Genomic DNA, 25,497 nt, shown 5'->3' with positions numbered 1-25,497 from the left:
CTTGCATTCCATGTGTCTTTGAGGGATGACATCTCCACTCCCTGACTTAGCATTTGCATGTCTTGAATTCTCTAAGAGCCCAAGAAGAGTAATACTGGTTGTGTTTATACATCTTCCTCCCCCTAAATTCCAAAACCCCATCCCAAACTCATTTACCAAAACAAAATGCTTCAGACATGTACAGTCATTAAACACACCATAATTATCCTGAGGAAGATAAGAAGCCAAACACCAGTGGAGTTCAAATTCTTCTCTCCCCCATCAACAGGAGTCGGAAACTCTTGGTATCAATGACCCTCATGCTGTCACACAGGAGTCATCAGATACAGCTCAAAAATTTTGGATTGATTAACCAACCAGTCCCAGAGCACCTCAGTGAGTACAAAATCTGCACAAAATCCACTCTTCCACTCACCTTTGGTCTCAAGGTCTAAAATTTAACCAAAATTCTGGGCAGTTTATTTATGATGCAGCTATCAACAGTAACATTGCTAAATAATCCCCTTTTCATAAATGACCCATTTAAATTTACTCAAAGCTAGGGTAAGAAGCACAACCTATGGATAAAGTTGGCTGACACTTCTCACCCCCTTTATCTTTGCAGCTTTGCCACATTTTTAACCGGTCAGGCTACAGTTCTACACATCAAGTGTATCTGCTTTGGGGTGATTTTCAGGATGTGAGGGATGAATGGGCTGAATCACTTCCAAAATTTAGGCTGTAAGGAAATACTGTGTTTTGACCATGTTAAATAATCATCACAAACTTATACCTGGAAAGTTTGCTGAGTTTTGAAACTGGGAGTAGGATTTGGTCTTCTTATCACAGGTCTGGTTTTCTTGCTAACACTAAAATAACTAACAACAACACCCCTGTTCAAAAAAAACAAACCAAAAGCCAACGAACAGACCAAAAAAGAAGCCACAAACCAAAAATCCCAAGCCCAAAGTACTTAAAATAGAAAATGAGATTTTACATTTGCCCAGGATGACTCCTTTATATGAAAATCCCTCTATACTATCATCCCTCCTGCAGCTTCCAGAAGGAACTAAAACGTGCATTCACATTGCTCTAAACATTGTCCTGGAAAATGGACTATTTCTTTAATTACTGCTTTGAACTGAAATTACACAGAACAGTGAAAGTAACAGCAAGAGGTTCATCTTTCCATCAAGGCACCCAGCAAGTTGCTGAGTGTGAATGCATAAAACAGAACAGTCAGAGCAGAGAAAAAAGGGATTGACTCTGACACAAAAGTCTTGTATCACAAGGAGCAGAAGAGAAGAATTTGTGAGAGCTGTTTAATAATGGAGGATGTGGGAGGTTCAGCCTGGGAGTCAAAAATGTAAAAACAGTTCCATGGGAGGGGGAGCTTGAGAGTGGATGGAGACAATCATTTATGAGAGGAGCTGCATCCAGATAAGGAGCCATGAGGACAGGAGAGGGACCAGGAAACTGGAATTAAGAACTCACACAAAGAGCTGGCATCTCATTTGCCTCTAAGGTCACAAAGAACACAGCAGAGCTGCTGTCACAGCTCCTCAATGAAACAGAATAGTGCAGGTCCACAGGAAAGGAAAACCTGGACTTGATGATGCACATGGATCTCAAGACAAGAGGATTTCCCCAGAAAAGGAGTTGTACCTTCCTCACTATAATAAAAGCAAGATCATCCTACCATTACTGCTGTAATTCTTGCTGAATATCATACGCTGAATTATTCCAAATACTTAATTTCATTAGATGAATTTTCTAAGAAGATATAAATTAGGGCACACGGTTCATAATATTTTCACTTCCTTTCCCTGTAACCCATTTCACCAGTTTTACACTTCATCAATTTAAGCATTATGGTTAATAGGTAACATTTAATTCTGTCAAAGGAGGAAAAAAATCCAAGTGTCTCATTAGACAGCTCTGATGGCCATTTCAGAAAGTAGTGTTACATTTTCTATCTACATCCAATAGAGATGAAGACACTGAAGGTGGAAGCACATGTAGAACTTACAGGTTTCTGTGGAGGGCAAAAACTTTTTTACTGCTCGCTTGGGCACGAGGAAAAGTGGATCCTTGGGGGACAGAATTCCTGTGAGATTTAGCTGCACAACAGCAGTGAAAAGCACTAAACCAGAGCTCAAAAACACCTGGTCTACCACAGCTAAAAACTAAAGGCAAGCAACACTTTATTTATGTTAAGCACAACGCATTCCTACACACATATCAACAATAATATATGAAGATTATCTAATGGCAGGAATATTCCCTGACTAACTCCATGGAAAACACCAGTAAAGCCATTTTCTACCCAGTACTGCACACTGAAACAAGGCAATAATCTTTCAAACATCAACAGGTGCCAGAATATCACACAAGAACAAAAAACACATGAAAAAGCTTTCACAAAATATAAAGAAGGCTGAATTCTCCATTCACACAGTCTGACTTACAGTCATTGTAAAAATTTACATGGAGCTGTTTTACAAATCTTTGTGAACATGTGTGAACTCCACTTCTCCAAAATAAGCAAGGCACACTCTGTCACATGCTAAGAATTCTTCTCCAGGTGGTATTAGTGCCTTAAAAGCCTCAGTGATCAATCAGAATTATCACAGGAGGGGATTCAGAGTCATGTCAGGCTTTTGAATGACAGAAGCATGCGAGGCTTTGTACTACAAAAAGAGTGTTCAAAAATAGAATACATAACCTAATCATCTACTCACACTCCTGAAGAAGTAGGCCAGCAGACAAAAATCCTTTGAAAAAACCAACAATTAAAACGTATCCCACTCCAGTTTATTAACACATCATTAGACTGCTTCACAAGTTGCTGTTAAATATAAAATTATTCAGTGGATAAAAGGGAGGCCATGGGTAGTAACACACTGTACCTGTAACAGCAGCTCTTTTTTTTCTGCACCCTGACTCCTACCTGAGCTGCTTTTCCCATTGTATTTTTGAAATTTTGGGCAGACTGTAGCACAGCTCCTAAGGCTGTAACCAGGAAATGTAACAGGCTACTTTAAAAAGACAACCTTTGGCAGGTGAGATTTGAGATGGGAGGGTTGTAAAATTCTTTTACAGGTGTCAGAACTCAGGATTTCTCTTCCCAAGTGTGACACTCAGCACAGGAAGGTGATGTAGGAGTCCAGAGCAGGCACCAGGGTGATGGGAGGGATGGAGGAGCTGTGCTGGGAGGAAAGGCTGAGACAGCTGGGATTGTTCATCTCAAGAAGAGAATCCTGGTTCAGAAGTTTCCCTCTCACATTACTGCACAGAGATGCATTTAGAAACTTTACCATTTATTGCCACTACCTCACCTCACCAAAAGGTTACGCCAGCATTTTTCATTTAAAGGACATTTCCTTTAAAAAAGCACTTTGTGAACTCTACTAGAAGTTGCAAGGCTTTTCAGTTCTCCCTTGTCTACTCCTCAACCTTTTATTACAACAATAAATAATATATGCAGTAGATTAATATTTAGAAGAACTTTACTCTCCTACTTGCATCATCCTTATAAATTATTCTCCTATTAATGACTTATTTGATCTCAACATATTAGCACAAAAATTACATTGTTCTCTGCACTACTCTGTAACCTATGTGCTTGCCTTCTGCTAAAAGCTTCTCTTCAAAGTGCTATTATTAATTGTCAGGCATTGGAACTGTTCCTCCAGACATTATCCCCTTCACTTGCACGACAGGCAGACAAGATTTTCTCCACTTTTTGCAAGTACAAGCTAAAGTACATCTGAATACACAATTCATTCTATTCAGCACTGTGCTCTCCCTAATGTACCCAGTGTGGCCAAGTTCTTACAGGAAGCAATTGCTGGAACAATTAGGACTTAGTAAGATTAATACACAAGATGTTGTCATGTCTGCATTTTATCTCATGCAGTGACACTGGAATGATAAAGATGCAGCCCAACAGAAGTGTGCCAGCAGTGACCAAACCTCTTCAACATCTTCTGGAACTCCAGGCTGAACTTTTTCATGTTGTATTAATGTTAAAACTATTGATCTATCATGAAATACTTCTATTCCTGCTGATTATAACTTTGTATTAAATTGAAAATTTTCACCTAAGAGCTGCAATGTTCATGCCCCAAGTGGGAAGGAATCCTCCAGACATCTTTGTTTCAGTCCTTTTAGTTTTTTCCAGTATTGTTTGAATACACAACAGTGAACCTACACCAATCTCCAGAATGGTTTTTTGGAGAAGAAACCAGACATACACTAAATCAGCACAAGTCCTGCTGGTTTCTAGATGTCTGTTTCTTGTAGCAAATCAAGTTTTAGATTGTCTTGGAAAAACCCAGTGTCAGTCTTTCTCATGAAAATATATGGGCACCTATAAAAACAAGATATATTCACTATCATTCAACCTCAAAATACATCTCCTTAATAAATTAATTAATAAATAATCATTGTGAAGCAGCCAAGGATAATCCTAGTCCACCAGAATAAATCTTAGAGGTAATCCAACAGACATTAAAATTGGTGTTATACCTGCTTTACTCATTGGCTGCATTGCAAATTATGTACACACTTTCAGCCACAAAGAAGAAAATCAACACTCTATTCATCAGGAAAATTTATTCTTGTGTTCCCAGATCCACAAGGCAAATGACTCCCTCTGTGCTAATTCCCTTCTCAGCACTGTCCTTCTTCCATCTCCACCAAAAAGCTCCATCTAAAAACACTGATTAGCAGAATCAGCCACCCACAATGTGCACGGGTCACTTGCAGTCTGTTCTTTGAACTGGAGATGATCTTTGCAATAAAGAACAGAGTTAGTTCTCTACACAGCCTGAGCAGGAGTTTGAAGCTTGATGTGCATGATCTGCTCCCCTGGATTTCTGCTCCATGGAAAAAAGGCAGCTTGAGCCCAGTGACTGAGAACAGGAATCTCACCTGAATTTCAGCTCTCAGGACTGGGCATCGTGTCTGAGTTAAACTCAGCTGCTTCTATAAAGACTGGTGAGACCCAGAAGCATCTCTTGGGGAGTCCTCCCTCTGCCTCACCTCACCCAGAATCCAACAGAACAAATCATGCAAGAATGAAACATGAGAAACCCTACATTGAAAAGGGACAACCACATACAGGTAATTTGTTGGACCCACATCCTGCCATGAAGAAAATAAAGAACTGCAACCAGAACTCCCTTATGAAAATCACTTGCTGTTCTTTTTCCAGCCCAAACTCAGCAGTGCTCAAGTCTCAGACCTGTTTTGAGCTGCAGCAGAGTTATTTTTCTGGTGTTGTTTGACAGCATAAAGAAGATTTCGTGTTTTCTCTGGGAGCATCCTGCACTGAAATCCAGAAACTGAAGCCTGGCACAGTGGGATTCACTCAGTAACAATTCTCACTTTTCTCTGAGGATCTGTATGCACCAAATTCAATTAGCATTTGCTACAAATGTAACATAGCAACAGGGGACAAGCCTCATGTGATGTAAATCAGTGTAGTGGCTCTGATTTGAAAGGACTTTACCAAATTTCATCAGCTGCAACTCTCACGCGGTGCTGGTGAATAGCTCACTCCATCACTAGGGAGGTAAGGACCATAAAATTTGAGTGCCAGGAACAGTAAGTGGTCAATTCAATTTGTTATCCTCTTTAGGACTTCTCAAACATTTTATTTCTCTTGTTTTCAGGAAGAAGAAAAATGGGTCAGAATATATAAAAACTATCACACAGGAATGGTGGGTGGAAAACTGTCCTGAAGCCATAATGTGAGATTTGATTACTTCAGCAGCCAGAAAGAAAAACTCCATTCATAAAATAATCTTTATTAAACTCACTGATGGGTTTTTTTTTTTTTACTGTTTTTAAACTTGAGCTAACTGCCAACACGCTGTGTGAAGTAGCACTTCCTGTTGATTTGTTTTGTATTAATTACAGTGCAATTAAAAAGGGGAGTCTTTATTGCAAGCAACTACCGGGTGTTTTAAAACCACAAACAGAGGCCACAACATTTTCAAGTGACATTGTCAGTGTTACTGCAGCACAACAAACATGTTGTGTGCACATTCACAGAAATTAAAATCCTAGAATGGGAAAACCTTCATTATGATTAAAAAGCAGGGGGGGAATCCACCTGCTGGGAAGAGCCCTGATATTTGTGGAATAGCTGCTAAAAGTTAAGACATGAACACCTAGCAGGTCATCTATTATTGCCATTAAAAGGTCTGAATTGGCTATTCAGCCTCAGAACTAGAAGAAAACTGACATAAGAGGCAGTAACAATAAAACTAAATTAAGTGTGTATTTTTTACATAAAGGAATGAAAGGGAAAATTGAAGTATTAATAAAATATTTGCTGCATTGACTGTTGATGAACTAAAGAGCAGTACAATTTCCTGAATATCAGCTGTGCTACATTAAAGTTTAGAAGTATTTTGCTTTTTTTCCTAATTACTTTCATGCTTGGCTTAACTATGTAGCTACTTGGAAATTCCTAAGCCTGGAATCCTCTACAGCACCAAGTTATCACTAACCTCCAAATCAAGGAAGCAGAGTCTCCTACCCCACCACAGCCACAAGCAAAACATAGGAGGTTAAAGAAGTATTTCATTTGTAAAGGTTACACAAGGAAATCAAAAAAGGTAAAACAAACTCTTCATGGTAACTATTTGTTAAAAATATCCCAAATACAGGAAAAGCTTTTCTTTTCCCCCATCAATTGTGGCAGATACAATGAGAGAGGATTAAAGGAAAGGTAGGGACCCAGTGAGGGGAGAATTCAAGTGACCTAATCCATGTTAATCTGGCAAAAAGCACATGTCAATAGAAGTGTTCTGGCCAGTCCCAGGCAGAGACTGACAGGTCCTGGAAAGGTTAAACAAGTTGAAGTGCTCTTTTTCTTTGCTGTTTTAGTATAGTTTATTGAGCTGCATCTCAAGTAACCAGGAACAGAAATTCAGCTTTTTTTTTTTAATGGCGTAAAAAAAGACCACTCACAATTTTCCCCTCAGTTACTTCAATTATTGGAAAAAAAATTATAAACCTTTAGGTTAAAAAACAACCAATATTGATTCCTGCTGTTCTCTAAGTAACTGCTCTGCCAGTAGGGTGGAAGATATTTCTGTAAAGGGAAACTATGGAATGGGTATTGCATCAACAGGATTCCCAGTAATCCAAGTTCTTCAAGAAATCCAAAAGCAAAGAACTGTTTTCAGGTAACTGTTGGTATGATCTTGAAATTCTGCAGACTCAAAACTTTCCTAAGCTTCCCAAGAAGCTGTGCAGTTTTAGACAGTTCTTCTCCAAAACATGAACACAGACAGATGGATTGATAAACTTTGGAGTATATCTTGGGACAGACAGACTGATGAGTGCTACTCTCTAGAGGATAACACCAAAATGGGTTTTGCACACCTGGAATTGCTTTAAGAGGTCACAACTGCAGTGTCTGGATGATGATCAGCTTCCAAGGAGCTTCAACACCTGCTGGCCCCAGCAAACCCCATCAGCAACCCTATAATCACCCACACCAAACCAGAATCCCCATCACAGGGATATGTGATGACAGAGTTATTTATACTGCATTTTGCTACAGAAAGCATTTTGGGGAGATTCCAGCTCCACCTTCAGTAACAACAATAAAGAGACTTTGTATTAGAGGACTCTTGATTATCCTCAGTACTAAACAACAGTACATTCACATTCAGGTATGAATAATTCTAGCAGTCTTGACTGTTCTCCTCTTCACAAGTGTCCTTTAAATGTAATTTTCCAGTAAGTACTCACTGAGGAAAAGCACCTCCCAAAACCACAGGGACATTGCCTAACATCTAAACCTGAAGTTTCTGCAAGACAGCAATATGCCTGCTGAAAGAAAACAAAACAGCAAGCACACATGCATGATAGGATTATTTGATCCAATACAATATAAATTAGGTCAGACTCCTCTTTGGAGAATTTTGAGTCAAGAACTAGGTAGTCCTCTAAATTTCTATTCATTTGCCTTCAGGCTCAGGGAATTGCAAAGACTCTCAAGAAACTGATGCTCCTCTACCCACCAGAGCAATCATTATTTGGGGGAGGGAGGGGTGGGGAATCTCTCAGTGTAACTGCTTAGCAATACCTGGAGACTTGAGAAATCTTTATGTAGTAAAAAGGGGGCAGCTAATGAATTTTTGCATACATACATACATACATATATATATGTATATATACACTATATATATGTATATATACACACACAGAGACTTAAATTTTTTTCTGTATTTTTCAATACAGAAAAAAAACAGTAACTGCCCTATTTTTTTAATGTGGTACATATAATAAAATTGCAGAATGGTTTGAGTTGAGAGGGATCTTAAAGCTCATCCAGTTTTGCCCCCTGCCATGGGTAGGAACACCTTCCACCACCCCAGGCTGCTCCAAGCCCTGTCCAGCCTGGCCTTGGACATTTCCAGGGATGGGGTAGCCACAGCTTCTCTTTTTCCCTGTGCCAGGGCCTCAGCACCTCACAGGGAGGAATTTCTTCTGCATATCTAAAACCTAGGAAAATACTCTTATCCTTAAGACAAGAATATAAAACATAAGATAGAAAATAAATATTAAAGAGAAGATAAAATACCCTGAAGAAAAGTAACCTCTGCATCCTCATTAAACCAAGAGTAGCAGGATGACTCTGTAGAAAGCACAACAGGACCACGGGCTGGGGAGTGCCTGGAGCCTGCTCCCCCAGCAGCTTCTGCTCAGGAACACTGCATTTCCAAAAGATCACCCACAGCCATCCTCCCCCTGACTCCATAAGGAAATCTTCACACCTCCAAGGGCCATAAGTTCATGTCAGCAGTTTCACACATCTCAGGAGAGGACGGAGCCAGAGCAGGATGTGACAAGCAGCCCTTGAGCACCGCTGCTGCTCTGCTGTGGATGGAGCTGGCCAGCACAGGCAGCTCTCTGAAGGGCTGGGGCTTGGGCAGCTGCTTCCAACACAGGGGTCATCCCGGGGAATCAATTCATTCCACAAAAAGCAATATATTGATTAAAGGACAAAAGCTGGCAGGTTTTGCTCTGCTCTGGTTCTTCAACATGGCACCACCTTGAGAGAGATCCACCAGACCCCAGCAAGGCTCACACTGGTGGGTTCTGGCTGAGGACTTGTGCACATGGCTGAACCACTTAAATAAACAAAGGTAAGAATTTGAAGCACTGCTCATACCTGGTGCACTTAAAAATGTGTTTGACAGTGGTGTAAGGCTTAACATACAGATGCAGGTCCCTTTCCTGAAGCTCACAGTATTGGGTTTACTCACCTCCTCTAAGTTGTGACAATTCTGAAACAGAAATGGAAGACTGATTCATGGATGAAATTCTAAACCACCACCATGAAATGTCATTTGGCTGCAGTTAGACTGGGCAAAAACTAGTGTCAAGAGAAAAATATAGAGCTGCAGGCTCTCTTTGTGACAAATCAAAGTATGAGAATGAAAATGTTTCAATCTGATTAATTACTTGGTATAGAACATATACTTTTCATTCTACTGTATCAAAATATTCATAATAAAACAGTGCAGCTGATGAAGTCAAGCACTGCTTTACAAAGGCTGGCAAATTTGCAGAACAGCACTTGAGGTTCAGATTAGTAAAATCCTAATGAATATCTACTCTAATACCCATGTAATTGCAGGGAATGCATTTGCAAGTGATACAATTTAAAAAAAAAAAAAAAAAAAAAAAAAAAAAAAAGAGAGAGAAAGAAAGAAAGGAACAAAAAACACTGGTACAATGGAAGTCCAGACTGTGATTTTAGTGTCAGTTTAAGAGACTAAAGTGCCATCCTGGAAGAATGAAGATCCCATTTAAAGGGATGCCAAGAAATGAAGAATCACAATAAAGATTTCCAGTTCTTTCCCAGATCACAACAAGCTTCCATCTTTCACTGTAAGTACCAATGCCAACAATTCTCAATTTCATCACTTTTGTCCCAGACAACAAAATGGTTTTCATATATTGTTAATGATTGCTTTATCCCAAGTGCTCATCTCTTCCTGAGCACTGCACAAGGAGCTGCTCAGCACAGGCTCCTGAAGACTCCTTGGATATAAATAAAAGTTGTTTCTTGGACGTAAATAAAAGTTGTTTTTGCACTACATGTTGCACTTCCTTCTGGGAGCCAGCACCAGGCATCTCCCCACCTCACCTTCTTACCCACAAAACCAGGTATTTCCCTTTACTTCCCAAAACCACCAGGCAAATAAATGCCTTAAAGACAGAGCTGGTGCTGTAGGAATGAAGCCACAGAAGGGCTGAAAGCAAGCAGTGCTGAAATAACACCAAACAGAACAGGACATATGAGAGACCGAGTAATAACATAGCTTTATTCCTAAGTAATTGGCTGAGCAAGCAACTCTGATTAATTCTGCAAGAATGCTTGGGTAGTGTTTAGAAAAACCAAGTCATTACCTTGACTAAACATTGACTTGGACAGTTAACTTTAACCATCAAGACCTTGACTAAATATTGACTGGGAAAGTTAATTTGAACTATAACATCTAGAAAATCGTGTTCCTCTTTGCTAGTATTTGCTATCAGTTTAAAATGCAAACAGGGTTGTAAAAATAGAGGTTCTCCCACCTCACTGATATTTAGTTGCTGAGCTTGGCTGCTGCTAAATTCAACACAAACACCTTGTAAAATTTTGAAATATAAAACACTTTAGAGGCAAAGGCCTGGTATGGATGAGAGGGAATGAATGGTCAATGTTCCCTTGCTTGAGCAAGGACCCATCAAAAGTAGCAAAAAAAAGTATCATAATGCTCATGCTTTACATTTATTTTGATACATATATGCAACAGTTTTACAAATGTTGCAAATTTTTAAAATTGTGTCTTTCCCGAAGAATCACACAGGCTGATCACCAGGACAAGGGGCTCATTCTGATACCTCTACTTTTTAGTAGCAGCTACTTCAAGTCTGCATCCTCCACTATTGGTTTCACTTCATCATGTGAGGCCATGGGTCAAAGGACATACACAGGGTCTTTCACTGGCTGAGATTAAAAAAAAAAAGGAAAAAAAAAAAAAAAAAGAAAAGAAGAAAATCAATTTCAATCCTCCTAAGATGAAACCACTGATGTGTGCAGTCACTAAGGTCCCAAAGGTAATCCTACAAGAAAACATGATGGTGTCCTCCATCATTGTGTTGAGATACTCTCAAAGTGCAGCAAAATCACCTATGAAGTACAGTCCAAGATCAAAACACTCCAAACAATAAATGTGTATTTCTAGACCAGTGTGAACAGTGCATTTTAGCTGTGTAATGACATAAAATAGTAATGACAAAGGGGCAAGGAATCTCATGCTGCAGGAAGGTGTTATGTATGTGGATAAATAAGTAAGTGATGCTGTGGATCCAGCACTAATTCCATGCACAGTTTCAGCTCAGCAGTTTGAAAGTCCCTTTTAGCTTTATGCCTTGATTCCTTTTTTAATACATCAGCTGCCTTTAGCACACTGAATGAAAAACAGCTTAAGAGCAAATATAAAAGACATCAATCTCAGCCACGAGTGAAAATACTCAACTGGTGAAAACTTGCTCCTCCATTATTTTTGAGTATAGCAGTAAGGAACAGATTGATACTGGTGTAACGGGGGGTGAGGGTGGGGAATGAAAGAACAATAAACAATACAGTCATCAGTAGTTTAACACAGCGCTGTGTCTTGCAATGGAAACATACTGTGAAACAGCTTGCGAGATAAGCTTCGTCAACGATAAGTAATTTTTATTCCGTCTGAGTGGCTGAAAACAATAAACATGATTAAATGCTTCAGACATGCATTCAGAATTTAGACAAATGGCAAAGAGTTCCAAGGACTTTGCTTTTAAAACCACTTCGGGGACAGACCTGGAAATGGGCTGAAGCGGTTTGAAAAGCACAATGAAACAGAAGTTCGTCGGGAAATGAAAAACTTCCCATTCGTCTGCGAGCTCCAGGACTCTCCAGCACAGAACAGCTTTGTTATCTACTGTTCTTTACTATGATTACTGCTCCCAGCATCCCACTTCACCATTCATAGAGGCATTTCAAATGTGCTGGTCATGAAGCTGAGCTCCCAGCGGGTGAAACACGCTGGAAAACACCAAAGGAAGAGGTGGCTCTGGGGAGCTCGCAGTGCCCTGCTTGTCCTGCCGGTCCCTGTGGGCTCTGTCACCGCTGTCCTGCTCCAGCCTGGCAGCAGCTCCTGCGCCCACCTTCCTCCCACCGCAGCGCTCTGAACTTTCACTCCCGGCTGCCTGCTCCTGGCGGCCGTGCACAGCCCCGAGCAGAAAGCACTACAAGCACTCAGGTCCTGGGGGGCTGTCGGGCTCTCCCCTGAAGGAGGGGCGCACGAACCCGCAGTGAGCGGTCACTCAGCCCCCGCTCCCCCGGACCGCGCACCGCTGTGACGGGAGCTGTGACGGGAGATTCTGGCCAGGGACCAGCGGGCGGTCCCCAGAGGGTCCCCGGCAGGGGAGGGCGAGCTCGCTGAGCTGCCAGCGGCCCCTCCGCCCGCTCCGGGCGCCATTTCCCCGCCGCTCCTCAGCGCGGCGTCCCCGGCCCTGCCGCACCTTCCCGGGCAGGGCAGCGCCGGCGCAGCCGAGCAGCATCGCAGCGCTCAGCCAGATCCCAGCGCTCTGCCGGCTCCCAGCGCTCTGCCGGCTCCCAGCGCTCAGCCGGCTCCCAGCACTCTGCCAGCACCCAGCCCTCGGCCGGCTCCCAGCGCTCTGCCGGTTCCCAGCCCCCGGTCGGCTCCCAGCCCCCGGCCGGCTCCCAGCCCGGCAGCGGGGGGCGCTGCCCGGGGATGCGGGCGCTACCGCGACCGATGGGCGCTTCCAGCTGCGGGGCGGCAGCGGCCGAGGCTCCCGGAGCGGCGCATCCCAGGGACCCCGGCACGGCGGGGGCAATCCCGCAGCAGCATCGCGTCCCTGGCTCGCTCCTATTTTTTTTTTTTTTTTTTACTTGCCCCGCTGCCGGTTGCCCCAGAGCTCACTGGGTGTGCGGCAGCATCCCCCCCGCAGCCGGCAACTTCCCGAGACTCGCAGGGGATTCCAGCCCTTTCCCCGCCTCGGAGGGGTACGGGAGCGAGCGGGAGGGGGGAAGGACGGGCACAAATAAACTTATTTGGGAGAAAAGCTGCCCTTCCATGCTGCTGTGGGGAGGGGTCCCCGCTCGCAGGAGCCCCCACACCCCACACCCCGCACCTGCCGCTCGCAGCGGAGCCGGGACCGGCGCTCTCACCTGCCCCAGCGAGCCCTCTCCTCCGCGCACTCCTCTGCTCCCCATCGTGGGCGCAGCAGCTGCTGTTATTCCTTAGGATACACATGGCCCGTCCATGCTGGAGAGCCGCCTTCCCGCGCCGCCTGCCCTCTCCGGCCCCGCCAGCGCGGCGCTGAGGCCAGAGGGAGGGGAAAAGGGAGGTGTGCGGTGGAGGAACGCTGCTGATGAGGGGTCGGTCTCCTCCTCCTCCTCCTCCTTCTCCTCCTCTCCCAGGGCTGGGGGTCTCAGCGCCGCTGTGCAGCTGGGCAGGGAGAGGGGGACGGGCGAGGGGCTGGCGGAGCTGTCCCCGCTCGGGGAGGGGAGCGGGGGGCTCGGCGCGTCGGCTCATCCCGAGCTTGGCATCGCCTCCGGGGCAGCCCCCGTGTGCCAGCGGAGCGGAGCGGAGCCGAGCGGCTGGAGACACCCCCGGGCCGCCCGCAGCACCGCGCTCAGGCACGGCCGGGGAGGGATCGGGACCGGGCTCCAGGGGCTGCCCCGAGCGCACGGAGGGCGGTGGGGCAGAAGGGGCCGTCAGTGGGGCGGTCAGTGGGAGAGGCAGGGCGGTCAGTGGGGTGGTCAGTGGGGCAATTAGAGCGTCAGTGGGGCAATCAGTGGGGCAGTCACTGTGGCAATCTGAGCGGTCACTGGGGCAGATAGAGCGGTCACTGGGAAAGTCAGAGCGGTCAGTGGGGCAGATAGAGAGGTCAGTGGGGCAATCAGAGCGGTCACTGGGGCAGTCAGTGGGACAATCAGAGCGGTCACTGGGGCAGTCACTGTGGCAGTCAGAGCGGTCACTGGGGCAGTCACTGGGGCAGTCAGAGCGGTCACTGGGGCAGTCAGAGCAGTCACTGGGGCAGTCACTGTGGCAATCAGAGCGGTCACTGGGGAGGCAGGGCGGTCACTGGGGCAGTCATTGGGGCAATCAGAGCGGTCACTGGGGCAGATTGGTCAGTGGGACAGTCAGAGTGGTCACTGGGGCAGTCACTTGGGCAGTCAGAGTGGTCACTGGGGCAATAAGAGCGGTCACTGGGGCAGTCAGAGCGGTCAGTGGGGCAGTCAGAGCGGTCACTGGGGCACTCAGAGCGGTCACTGGGGCAGTCAGAGCGGTCACCGGGGCAATCAGAGCGGTCACTGGGGCAGTCAGAGCGGTCAGTGAGGCACCCAGGGCAGTCACCGGGGCAGTCAGAGCGGTCAGTGGGGCAGTCACTGGGGCAGTCAGAGCGGTCACTGGGGCAGTCAGAGCGGTCACTGGGGCAGTCAGAGCAGGGGCAGCCGCTGCCCACCCGTGCAGCCCGGACCGGCCCCTCCATCGCCGCTCCCTCTCACGGCCGCGGGGCTCCGGCCGGGCCGGGGGCCCCATCGCCACCAGTGTGCTGCTTTTCTCATGGCTTCTCGCAGTCACCCATGAAAATTTAATGAGGCATTTAGGGCTGTTACCTTCAGAGTCAATGGAGGAAGCATATTTAGCCTAATGCACTCGCTGCCGAGCCAATAGGTCTGTTGCAGGCGGATCAGAAGTCATGGAGAGACTCTCCTTTCAACACAAAATTCACGACCCATTAAACTTATTCTGTGATAACAGCTTCTTTACAAACGGAGACTCATAGAAAACAGAGGCTGTCATGCACTTCCCGAAAGGATTTACATACAGAGAGAAGTACATTTGCCAGGTTATTGCCATTTCGCCAGTATTATCTCCAATCAATGCATAAAAGCAGCGCTGCTCTCGTTAACCGAGGTGAATTACTGAGAGAAGAGCTTTTTGCAGCCTCTGGATAGATCTGATTCACCCCCGGGGCTGCGTGGCCACGGCTGACAGGGCAGAGGGCTCAGACCAGGGCAGAAGATTGGATCTGCTCAGGAATTGGGAGCGGGATGTTCTGCAGGACACCCAGATGTTGCTCCCCGGGATGACAGCCAGCCGGGGACCACAGGATGCTCACGAGGTAGAAAGATGTCTACAGGTTATTTTAGCTCCCCCTGACAGGCAGGAGAGCTGAAGCAATGTGGCAACGCACTTAACAGGGCAGGGAGCAGAGGGAAAGGCTGAGTGAACAGATTGATTGAAAGTACATGCACAGATCTCGTAACATTCTCAAATATTATCGGTTTCATCTCCCTCAATTATTCTTTCTGCAGCACATTAGGTATTAAGCATAAAAGATAACGTCATGTAATAACCTTTACAACATAAAAAATTCAAAATTCAAGCCACATTTATAAAAGTAGTTGATGCAATGGAGCTTTTCGCTATAGACCTGTTTGCTTCATTTCAATTTATTACAGAAATGAAAGGTCAGATTCTCAATTGAACCCACTTATTCTAATGTGAATTAAAAGAAGTAAGTAGTCAACTTCATTGCAGCAAAATTTTCCTATTGGTGAGAATTTCACCATCTAGGAAGACAAAGAACTAAAGGAGAAATAGAGTAATTTTTTTATTAGGAAATAATAGCATCCTTGAGGAGACATGCTTGTCTATACATATTAGGTCCAACAAAATATTGGTGATCCTTAGTTCCCAAAAGGCAAATTTTTTTTTGTTGGGAAAACAACAATTGAGCTGCTGTTACCCTTTTACCAGTGCACAATAAAGTGAAGTTGCATTTATTGTGTTGCTGGCCTCAGTGAGGTCCTGGAGCTTACAGGAGGGGTGCTGGCAGCTGACTAAGTAGAGAGGGAACTTTGATTAGTATAAAACTTCATTCCCATTCATTTCTGAAATGTATGGATGCAAGTCACACTTGCTAATAATACTTTTTAAATATAAAAGACTACTAGCTCACAGCTTGTAATATGAATGCAAATGAACTTGTAATTATACTATGCAATTTTCTACTTAAAAAAAAAAAAAAAAAAAACCTATGAAAATAGAACAGACCTGAAGAGCAATATGCACTGCAGTTCTTCATTGTGTTCCTTCATTATGCAGGAGTTGCCATAAGCAATCTGCTCTGGTTCAATGTAAAATATTTTTTAGGCCATAACTTTGCAACACAAACTGTCACATGAGAACATACATGTGGCTGCAGTTCCTTCTCTCTACTGAAAAAGATTATTAAGAGGCAAAGGAACAAGAAATTTGGTATGAAGACTGACAGCTTTCATTTGTGTTGATCTGTAAAGCTTAAACTAATCATTCCTGTATTCTCCTTTCTGATGATGCACTACGCCATCACCAATTATGTGATAAACCATTAAGAATTAAATATTAAGATCTTATTAAGTTATATATATTAAGGCAAAAATGTCATTTCCACTGAACAGCTGGAGGAGCTGAAGATCAAAACCTAAAGTGTAGTTCTCAACTATTTTTGCAGTAGTCACTTGTGCAGCTCTCAGTCACTTATTACTTGCTAAAACAACTAAAGGGAAAGTAGGGTCAGCTGAGCTCCTGAATAGATTTGTACTAACAGGACAATGATCAGAATCTGTTTAAGTGTTCCTGTACACATCAGTTGAAAGAAGGATGGATTCAATCTTATGTCCAAGAGTACTCTACAAATTTTTTAGAATTGCCTCAAAACAACATTAAATTATCCACCACTGATACTTGTACACCAGGTTTCTAAGTAATTTGTTATACTACCCAATTTCAATAAGCACTGCAGTTGCTGGTAAACCACTGCACCCTGCAGAGCAGAAATGTTTACCTGCAAATAAAAGATAATTTGCAGGATAACTGTTGACAGTGAATTCACTGATAATTCACAGTCAAGTTTTCTGACTCCCTAGGAAAAGAGTAATCAAAAAACTTCCCAGAAGCAAGTTAATCAGCATCAGTGCTGTCCAGCTGCCATCCTGTGTGTTTCTCACATGAAATGCTAAGGCAGAATGCACACCAAAAACCAGCATTATCCTGGAAAAATGGCAAACCACTGGCCAGAAACCCTGTAGGGTTGTTGCCAGTGCACACATGTGACAGCCACTGGCACTAATGAGAGCTGGACATTCCCTGAGGTGGAATATAGGCCTTGCCTTCATTAAACTAATTAGTGTATCTCAACCTGTGCTGATTGCAAAGGGCTACCAAATAATGGTACAGAGAAATTTTTGTTGTTTCTGTTGGTGCTTTGAAAGAATTTGAAGTGAAAGATACACAATGTTACACTTTGCTGGATTCAAGTGGGATTTTTGGAGGGGACATTCAGTATCTGAAAAGAGAATTATTTCTGCTATTAACATCTTACTGAAATACAGCACAAAGTGCAGACCCATCCCTTGCCAAGTGAGCTCTCCAGATGTCAGCCTTCTCACAAAACCCCTCTTCACATTTACTGATCTATATTGTAGCCCACAGCAGGATCATCTTGATCACTCTGGAGATCCTCTACGTGAATAGTTCCTCACACAATAGTGATTTCACTTTAATAAGTTCCTCTAAGGCAATTAGGCACTGACTGAAAATAGTATCTGCTGCATTATCAGTAACTATGGTAGCCCATCTCTTGCTGCTGTAGCCACACAGTGAGCTCCTTCAGCCATTCAGCAGGAGAATTAATCATCATTTGGTTTCATCCTCAGTTTTCTCAAATTCAAAGAAATCCAGCTCTCCTATTCCACTAAAGATCTCTTGGGATACTTTCCTCAGAGATACCTCAGGTGACTGAGCAGAATATGTTGCTGAACACTGTTCTTGCCCACCAAAAAAGATCTGTCTAGAAAAAAATTGGTAGCTCTTCATGAATAATGGGAAGCCACTCTATTTTCTAGCACTGGCATATCAGGAAGAGATTATGATAATTCTTGCCCCCACAGTGCAAGCAGGTGGAAAATGCATTATCCCCCCAAAAAATCACTCTGTTAAAGGTCAGCACATGGAAATACTAAAAATGGAATTAAGTCTTGAATGTTCCAGAATTCATCACTGGTTTCTGAAGGTAGATCCTCTACTGAAGGTAGATCCTTGGTCACAGGGGGAACCTTCCTTTTATGCATCTCCACAAAGATTGCAAAATCTTGTAGTTACACGTGCAAAAAGGGATTCAGGAGCTTGGTTCAGATCTCAGCTATGTCACTGACTGGTTTGTGATCTTGGATAAATCAACATATAGTTATTTTATGTCCATCTCTACCACATGTATGTCAGAAATCTCCTGTCAGAATTCCTCCAGAAATGCTTGGGAAGACCCCAGAGACAGGCAAGGACATATATAAACACTGATTATTGTTATCAACATGGCCATTCATTCAAATTTGAGTTCTGGGAGGAAAAATAGAAACAAGATCTTGTCATTCTGTGTGGTAGCCTATTATTCTTCTTCACATATTCAAAATATTACCAAACTAACCCTGCTGCAAACACTTTCCTCAGCTGTAAATGAGCAGCTCCAACAATCCAGGACTGCCCCTCCAAAATCAATTTATCTTCTAGTAGATGGCAGCAAGTAGATGCCTGTCCTGCCAAATAATGGAATTTGTGAAAGCACTGAAGATTATGAACCACATTATTTCCCAGATGCCCATGAAAAAGTCTGTGATTCTCCAAGAACAGCGATCAGCTCCTGCACAAATCCAAACTGCTTCATATTTCAAATCCTTTTTGGCAAGGTGCGTTTCCTTTCACAGCCAATTAACTGCAAACTAATTTAGAGAGGGTTTGCTTTTGCAAACATAAGTGTCAGGTTCCAACAGAGAACATGTTGCTAAGAGCATGATATATGCACACATTCTGAGTTCTGTTGTTCTCTCATTCCCCCCAGACACCACTGATGAGCCACACAGAGACACCTCAGAATTTAATAAACTCCTTTCCAGGAGAACTTCATGGTTGAAGGAAATCTCCAGCATCCCTTACATCCTGAAAGCCCACATGGTTCTGCACTGCCTTGCAGAGTGCTCACACTAGTTTAAATACACATAAACTGTCAGCAAAGGGTACCCACTGAGGAAAATGTATTTCTACTATGAAAATACAGATTATCTGCTTCACAGAGCATTCCAAAATTTAGCTGGATTAGAGAATAAAAGGGGGGTTGAAAACTTTAAACTCTCCACATCTCCAGTAAAAAAACTTATTGTAGCTTGTTCTTAAGATTTTGTCTACTTCAACAAGCAGCCAACACATGTAAGCTCTCGGATTTGGACAAAACTGCTGCTTCTTTTTACTAAGTACACATTTATCTTCATTATTTATTAATTTTTAGATGTAGTTTTACAATTGAAAACTTCAGTCTCAGAGGTTCCTAAAGATCTTGCCTGTTGTCATGTTCCATGATTTTGACAGCAAAAGATCCACTTGCCATTGTAAAAATCATTTTTTTGTTAAGAAGAGACAGATGAACACCATATTTAGAGCTGCATTCCCCTCATTGCTGCCAAAATAACAGGTATTCAGCAGACAGCAATTGTGTGCAGTGAATGTCCTCAACAAGTAAGGTTGTTTTTCATTTCCTCTTATGTCACATTACATTTTCCTCTTTATATTTCCTTTTAAATATTTAGACGGAGCGGAGAGTTTTAAACGTGTCATTGACACAAATAAATGTTTAGGCAGTCAGTCTACCTTGGGTTCAGCTCTTGTCAGATCTGATAAGTTAAATATCACTGGATCTGGCCAGTAATTGGATGGAAGACCTCTGAGGAAAACTCAAATGCTGAAGAAGTGCCACTGGTTACTCAGTAGGTGTTTTTGTTTAACCTCAGACTCATCCTGAAATATGCCCTCAGCATGGTATTATAAGCACTAGCTGAAAAAGGCATTTTCAAGTAAGATTTAATGTGTTATTTCTGTTAGGTACCAGAAAGGATTCCTGACACCTTCCTTTGAAAGTTGCTTAGCCCACTTTCGAGTTAGTTGAGCCCACTGCTGCATAAAGCTGCATCTGAAAGTATGAAATCAATTTTTCATCATTTTCCTTTTAATAATAATGCATTTTTAAAACCTCTTGTTTAAATGGTAACTTGTACATTTCTCAGCCTTTAACGCTTCATTGCTGACCTTTTCCTTTACCCTCTCACTTTGAGTCCAGCTCATGGACATCCCTGCCCATGGCAGGGAGTTGGAATGAGGTGATCTTTAAGGTCCCTTCCAACCCAAACCATTCTCTGGATACCACAGCATATATGTTTCCTTTTGCCATTTCAGATCCATCAACATCCAAGGGTGGATATAATTCCTCTTTAACAGCTGCTGATATTGACTCTTTTGCCACTGCTTGATGATTTTATGAGAGCACATGGTGACAGGGTAAGCAGGGATGGCTTCAAACTGCCAGAGGGCAGAGTTAGATGGGATATTAGGGAAAAATCCTTTACTGTGGGGGTGGTGAGGGCCTGGCACAGGGTACCCCCAGAAGCTGTGGCTGCCCCATCCCTGGGAGTGTCCCAGGCCAGGCTGGACTGGGCTTGGAGGAACCTGGGACAGTGAAAGGTGTCCCTGCCCATGGCAGGGGGTTTGGAACTGGGAATAATCTTGAAAATCCCTCCCAGCCCAAACAATTCCGTGGTTCTGTGACAAGGTGGACCTGACACTGACAGGACCACTCCACCCTTCAGGCTCTGGGATGCATTCGGCCCAAGGGCTGAGGAATTCTGTGGGGCTGCTTCACTTGCTGATGAACTCAGGACCTGCACACATGTGGCCCAACAGCAACAAGTGCCATTTTCAATACAAGATCTCAGCTCTTCTGGGACCCCTGAGAAGCACCATGAAATTAAATCCAGGTAAAACCACTCCTGGGATGTCCATTTTGCCCTTGTCCAGCACAGAGGCTGGACCCTGGAGCTCCCAGTCCCCAGGCACTGCACACACAGGCTCTGCACAAGTCTGGAACCTCAGCTCCAGGCAGCATGCCAGAGTTCAGCCAAACATATTTGCCTAAGTTGATATTTCTGTAATACATTTCAAAACATGACAAATCATTACTTTCTGACGTTTGCTATTCATTTTTTTTTTCTCTTTACACTTTCCAGGCAGGAATGGAAATTGCAAGTGCCACCATAGCAACTCAATGCAATAATATAAATCTTCAAATAACAATTTAAATGAAGGATGTTTGAAGTATTTTTATTTTGTAATAAATTTATAGGTGTCAACTACATCAGGGCTTCCTTTCTAAAGGGGTTTTGCTGTTTATCTAAAAAGACAATCCTTCACTTGGAAGAGTTTATAATGTTAGCCTGAGACAAAACACTGAGGTTTAAAAGAATATCTCAAATGCATTCTATTTATTTATATTAGAAAACTACTTACTGGCACTCACTGGAGTTTAGGTTCCTAAATGTCTATGTCTTTTTTCATTCCTGGCATTCTTATTCACATTTAATAAGAAATTATGACAGAACCAAGACAGAATCTATACAACCTGGTTATAGAGTCCTCATCCACTGCCACAAAACCTGGATAATTTCAAAGAACATTGACAAATGGGATTTTTAAAAGTTTAGCAGTTGTCATATGCTTAAAGTCCAGCTTGAGACTACACAGCACATACAGAGAAGAGATGATAGTTTTTCAGATTTGTGGTTCCTGGGGCTAAGGAGGTATTTCTCCAGATCAGGATAACACTCAACAAATTGGGGAATGCAGCAGCACCCCGTCAACCCAGCATGAAGGCCAAATTCCACTTCTGGATGCTAAACATCATGGCAACTTTTGGAAGGCTTTCACATGTATTTTGCATGAAAGACTGAATCTCTGTGCCAAGCTCTAACAAAACTGCCCAAAACAGCAGCATCAGGATCCAGAGAAGTTACATGGAATCAAGGTTACACACAGAATAAAAAGAAATCTGAGGTATTGTTAAACCACATAACTCCTTCCCTTTGGATTCCTTCATTTCTCATCAACATCTGCCTAAGCATATCTCCTTTACTATGAGCTTGTGTCCTCAACAGAAAAATAAATTTGAAGAAGAGCACCAAGATGTTTGTCAGCTTTCAGAGCAGGGAAAATCTGCATTGATGAAAAAACAAAGCTTTTGATATTAAATATTTTCACTCTGGACTTAAATATATCATCTTTAGCAAGGAAAAAAAAAGTCAAAATTTGATTTACTAGCTAATGAATTACAAAAGACCTAAAGCAGCCAACTGAATACTTGCCTTCTGCTGAAATCCAAGTCCTTGGGAGTGACAAATGTCAATAGCACAGCTCAGGAGTGGGTGGCAGGCAAGACTAGATCCATCTGGCCTGTTGATGAGCAAGGAGGAGAGCTGCAAAACGCACAGCTCCGGAATGTGACCAGGAGCACACGTGCCAGGATGAGAAAATGGGAGTGTGCAGCAGCTCTCCCAGCCTGGTGGCCCCATGGCAAGCCTAAATCTGTAGTAACATATGCTCCAGCCTTGCCTGGTCCATATCTGTGCTTGGGACATGATCCCCCTGCATCCAACTGGGATGGAACCATGTGCAGCTCCTGGGCAAAGCTGCTGGAATTCCACAGAAGATGCTGACATTTGTAGCCAGGTAGCCATAAATCCACCCTCCCACTTTTGCTGCTCTGGGAATATCCTCCTGCCTGCCACAACTACATCCTCCTGTTGTAGAGCACTGATTTGCTACACCTCCCAAAGCTCAGCTCAGGAAGCATGGCTTTCAGATGTGTTTTGATGAGCCATCAACTATTTCAGATACTATTCATGCTCACCAACAGACTCTGAAATGAAACAAAATCTGCCTCTCATCACATGCACAACAGGATATAACAGATGTCACAGAGAAACCAAGTAATAGCTGTTTTCATGGTTGGATCCAACAATTACTTCTGCGCTCCACTCTGTGGCCTTTGCCATAAAGCCCAATAAAAACGAGACACCTGCCCCCAGGAGTCCAGTGTAAACTTATATAAACAAAGTCTGGCAAGGCCCAAGCCAGAAAAGCGTCCTGATATACATTTTTCACACTAAAACCCACCCAGGAGTTAGGTTAAACCTATCATTGATTGCACTGTGTCCCATTGGAGCAAAGAAGGACGTGCACGGTTGGAGAAAGGACAGAACTGGGGACAACTAAGAATATTATGCTCATGTTTCCACTACAATATCACTCTTCTCAGTAATATTTACTGGCAGGAGTGGTATCCTCTTGGGAATTCCACCAGTGACCACTTGCACCCCCACCTTTTACAAAACAGCAGCATTTGGCAGCTCCTTGCCAAGCCCCCTCTAGATGAAAAGCCCAATGAAGATCCTTTTCTTCGGCTCATTGCACAGGAGTTGTACATGGCTTTTCTGTCCCTGTGTAATTTTCTCCTGCAATGTGTACTCAAGGTTAAAATGCTGTCCTTTCTCCTTGGTGAGATGTGTCACTGAACTATCAACGTGTGCATGTTAGAGAGCCTGCCGAGTGTAGGGCTGAGTGATGCAAAGACAGACCTTTGATGCACGTTGTGACCTTAGTGCATTCCCTTTAAACTGTAAAAAAGGGGAAAAAAAAGGAAAAGAGCCTCTTCTCTTTCCCATTTGGGGGCAGGAGGACATTAAGGAGCACTTTGGGTGCAGTAGTCCTCACATTTATTGCAATTATTACAGCACTGAGAGGCTCTAGCTGAGACCACAATCCCTTTATGATGAGAGGTGTAAGACATAAAGCAAAGGAAAAGCCTTATCTCAGAAATGCATAAACTAAACACAGCTAAAAAGGCTGCTAAGAAAAAAAGAATCCTCACTTGTTTCTATCATAAGGAATAGGCATAAATGAGCTTTTCCAAAATCCCAGTGAGATCTGTGACAGAGTCAGGGGGAAGGACCCAGCTCTCTGCTAGGCTGGCACCCCATTTCCCAAAGACACACCTATGACAATTCCTCATCTCCCAGCTTCTGCAGCCCTTTCACATCCTGCATGGCCTTTCAGGACACTTTTAAAGCAGTAAATCAACATTTACAAAGCTAAGTGCACACACAGGCCTTCCTGGGATAATGGCATTGTGTTAGTTTGTATTTGCCACAAAACAAGGGCAGAGAAGAAAACCACAGCTTTTGGACAGCACCACTATTACCTGCAGGAAATGTCCAGGCCATGCATCTGGCACCATTTCCAACCCCTCTTTGCTCCCCATTTTGCATATCCAGCTGGGAATGTCCATTTTACTATCTGTTCACCTGGCCCAGTGTTTGAATACACACTGTGATTTAACAATTGCCACAAAAAAGAGCATTAAAGCTCAGACATTACTTAGAGCATGGATTAACAACAATCATATGGGAACAATCTCATTTTAGCTAAAAGAGAGTAGGATTAAATGCAATTAAGAGCTCCCAATGATGTAATAAAGACAACTAAAAAAAAATATCAAGGCAAGTGGGCAAGAAGCAATCACTTTTCTGTCTAGAAATAGTAAAATAATGACAGTCTGATTGTTCATGGGGTCGCCAAGGCCAAAATGTGCAGAATGACCTTCATTAAGTCACACTTTGTACTTCTGCTGGGGGACTGTTGCATCTGCTCCTTTCGATTTGGCTTGTCTGAGTAACAAAGCTCCCAGCGATCATCTAAACCTCATTTGGAGCACCTGTGAACAATTCATTATATTAATATAACAGCAGGGGAGGAGTGCAGATACTAATAAATAGGTTGTTGAGCAGCTTTTGCTGCCAACTTGCTTTACCCAGCGAGGAAATGTCCCCTCCACCCCAAAGCTGTGGAACCACAGTGAGACGCTGGGCTCGGTTGTACCACGACACATCAGAACACACATCTGGTGCTAGAGAAGCATGTACATTAATTTTGCCTTTCAAAACAGTTGATAAATGTGTGTCTAATACTTCTGAGGGACTGCAGCATGATTTGAAACAGTTTGTTCTCAGTTAACGTAGAACAAATGTTCCCTGGCTAAAGGTGGCTACGAAAGGCATTTGGTAACGATTTGTACCAGCTGGGCTTCTCATTACTTTGAATAGATTTGTGTAAATCAGCACATAAAAATAAGCAAGTGGTCAATGCCTTTAATTGCATTTGGATGTGCTGTAGTAATGGCAAACATCAGAACTTTTGCATTTGTCCTCGCATTCCGCAGTTCTAGAAAATAGATTTTTTTTTTCAAATAGAAAGAGCAGCAAAAAGATTTTGCTGTTAACATCTATTTAGTCTGGTTTCAACTTAGTCACATTTTGCAAATGTCAGTGAAAAGCAAAGGTCAAATGGGAAAAAAACAGTATGCTATGGATCAGTACAATTACAGAGAGCAGAGTAGCACAGGGTTATGGAATCAGCTTGGGAGGAAAACATATCTGCAGTGTTGGATAGACACAGGGCAAAATCCTGCCCATGGACCAGCACAGCTATCATCTTAAAGCAATAG

General features: G+C 43.3%; 1 protein-coding gene across 16 annotated transcripts in view; it reads right to left on the bottom strand.

Moving 5' to 3' along the window:
• The window catches only part of DAB1 (DAB adaptor protein 1), a 408,913-nt gene that overhangs the window by 133,626 nt on the left and 249,790 nt on the right, over positions 1 to 25,497 (bottom strand). For 2 of the 16 annotated variants that reach the window (XM_033068087.2, XM_033068089.2), the window contains exon 1: positions 13,238 to 13,387. The exons of the other annotated variants lie outside the window; for them this stretch is intronic. The gene's annotated coding sequence lies outside the window, so the exon portion shown is untranslated. Of the gene's footprint in view, positions 1 to 13,237; positions 13,388 to 25,497 lie in introns of those variants that run through there. 16 annotated transcript variants of the gene reach the window in all.

This window comes from Catharus ustulatus, chromosome 9 (genome assembly GCF_009819885.2).
Source record: "Catharus ustulatus isolate bCatUst1 chromosome 9, bCatUst1.pri.v2, whole genome shotgun sequence".
Classification (NCBI taxonomy): domain Eukaryota; kingdom Metazoa; phylum Chordata; class Aves; order Passeriformes; family Turdidae; genus Catharus; species Catharus ustulatus.
This window is presented reverse-complemented; position numbering and strand designations above follow the sequence as displayed.